The following is a 2,929-nucleotide window of genomic DNA, read 5'->3' on the forward strand; positions in this document are numbered from 1 at the left end:
CACATCTGTGTTCAACTGAATTTTGTAACTCCCTCATGTCATTTTTTTGACAGTAAAATTGTTAAGATCCATCAGTATCTCAGCTCACAACCGACCCCTTGTCCTACTCGTGAACTTTCTCCTCCAGCCCACTCCTTCTCTTCCTTCGAACTCCCGACAACTTCAGAAATCATAAGCCTCATCAACAAGTCCAAGTTGTCCACCTGTTTGCTTGACCCTCTTCCAACAGTTCTGGTTAAAGCCTGTGCCCCATCTATACTCCCTCTCATTTCTGCCATTATTCACTCCTCTCTCTCCACCGGAACAGTTCCTGCATCTTTTAAAATTGCTGCCATAACCCCTATCCTGAAAAAACCTGGCGCTGATTACCGTAATCACAATAATTTCCGTCCTATCTCCAACTTGCCTTTTATCTCCAAGATTCTTGAAAAGACAGTTGCATCTCAACTCCATACTTACTTATCCAACAATAACCTGTATGAACTGTTTCAGTCTGGTTTTCGTCCCCTCCATAGTACAGAAACAGCTCTTATAAAAATCACCAATGACCTCCTCTTGGCAGCTGACTCCGGCTTGCTGTCCATCCTCATCCTCCTTGACCTGAGTGCAGCGTTTGACACCATTTGCCATGCCACCCTACTCAATAGACTTTCCTCTATCGGTATCACTCAGACTCCTCTAAACTGGTTTAAATCATATCTCTCCGGCCGCATTCAGTTCATCCGGATCAAAACCTTCACTTCCGAGCCTTCATCTGTCACATCAGGAGTTCCCCAGGGCTCTGTCCTGGGACCCCTCCTCTTCATTATTTATCTTCTTCCCCTCGGCACTATTTTCCACAAGCACAATATCGATTTCCACTGTTATGCGGATGACACCCAGCTCTATGTTTCCAGTAAGCCCGCCTCCAACCTCCCGCCATCCTCGCTTACCGACTGCTTGACTGAAATAAAATCCTGGTTCACCTCAAATTTTCTTAAACTTAACAGTGACAAAACAGAGGTTCTTCTCATTGGTACAAAATCCACCCTGGCTAAAACCAAAAATTTCAGTATTGACATTGATAACCGTTCCATTTCTCCCTCCCCTCAGGTAAAGAGTCTAGGTGTCATCCTCGACAGCACTCTTTCTTTCCAGTCTCATATCAACAACACCATCCGTTCGGCTTATTTTCACCTACGCAACATCAACCGCCTCCGCCCCTCCCTTACTCCCCATTCCACTGCCATCCTTGTTCACTGTCTGGTTACATCGCGCCTGGACTATTGCAACTCCCTTCTGTTCGGTCTCACCCACAAATCTCTTCATAAGCTCCAACTGGTCCAGAACTCAGCTGCCCGCATCATCACCAAAACCCCATCCATTCATCACATCACTCCAGTCCTGCAAAAACTCCACTGGCTGCCAACCAAGTTCCACATAGATTACAAAATTCTCCTGTTCACTTTCAAGGCCCTCTACAATCTCTCCCCACCATATCTTTCAAATCTTATTCATATTGCCATTCCCTCTCGCTCCCTCAGATCATCCTCCTCCATCCTTTTGACTGTCCCCTCCGCCCGTCTCACCACCATGGGGAGCAGAGCCTTCAGTCGCTCTGCTCCCCGACTTTGGAACTCGTTACCACCTCACATTAGAAACATAAAGTCAATCTCACAATACAAATCAGAACTCAAAACACACCTCTTTAGATCTGCTTTTTCCACCTGACACAATTGGTTTTGCCTGATTTTATATAGATTTTATATTGATTTTATACATTGTCTTTTTTTCTTCCTTTCTTTTTCTTTTCTTTTCTTTTCATCACTTAGTTTCTGTTACTGCTGATTTTATTCTTTGTACGGTGTCCTTGAGTGCCAGAAAGGCGCCTTTGAAATAAAATGTATTATTATTATTATTATTAACCTCTAATTCAGTTTTTCAAAGTGTGCACATATAAAAGTCTCAACATGTCTGCTCCGCTCCCTGGAGCCTTAAAACACTCAATGTTCTCTGGGTTTGCAAAAGACAACTAGGAGTCACCAACTGGTCTAAAGCCACAGCCCAGTGACGTTCTGGCCTAACTGAGCCAACCAGGATTTGCAGTTAAAGATAATATATATTTTTTGTTGCATCCTATCCATTCAACGCTGCAGCAAATGGAAACTTTTCCTGCTGTGGGTAACACAACGATGTGCAGAGCAGCCATTTTTGATTTTCTCTGACTTTCTGAGTATGAATTCTCACTTCAGGGACTCAAAACTTCTGACTGCCAGTAACAAATCGAACGCACCGTTAATACAGGGCGTCACTGAAAGAGGTTTATATGAGACAATATTTAATTTATCTCGACCATACAGCATCAACTGACCACCTGTTACCTAAAAACATCAAATCTCTCTCTCATTTGTTTTGTTAGGTTTGTTTTTCTTTTTGTTTTTTCTAAAATTGGATCTTTTGTTATTAAAAGGATGTACTGATGCATTAAGATCAGTAATCTGTGAGGAACCTGAACTCTGCATTAATGATCTACACCGATGTAACACACACACACACACACACACACACACACACACACACACACACACATACACACACGTCTGTGAGTCTTCAGACCACACCGAGCCCAAACTGTATCAGAGGAGAACCCTCCACCATGTTGTATTTCGTAAGGGGGCCAGCAGAATGCACATGCAGGGCACACATTGTGAACTTGATTGTTTAAAAATTTATCTTTGAAAAGTTTTCTTTTATGGTCTTTTTTTATTGTAAGTTGTTTCAAAATGGTATTGTTTGTCTTTTCTTTTTTTTCCTAATTGCTAACTCCTCAAATTATTTATTGTTCCTACATTATTTGAGTAAATACCCACTGTAAACAAACATCCACTGTAAACAAACACCCACTGTAAACAAACATCCACTGTAAACAAACACTTACTGTAAACAAACA

The sequence above is a fragment of the Nematolebias whitei genome, chromosome 7 (assembly GCF_014905685.2).
Source record: "Nematolebias whitei isolate Nwh7 chromosome 7, NemWhi1, whole genome shotgun sequence".
Classification (NCBI taxonomy): Eukaryota; Metazoa; Chordata; class Actinopteri; order Cyprinodontiformes; family Rivulidae; genus Nematolebias; species Nematolebias whitei.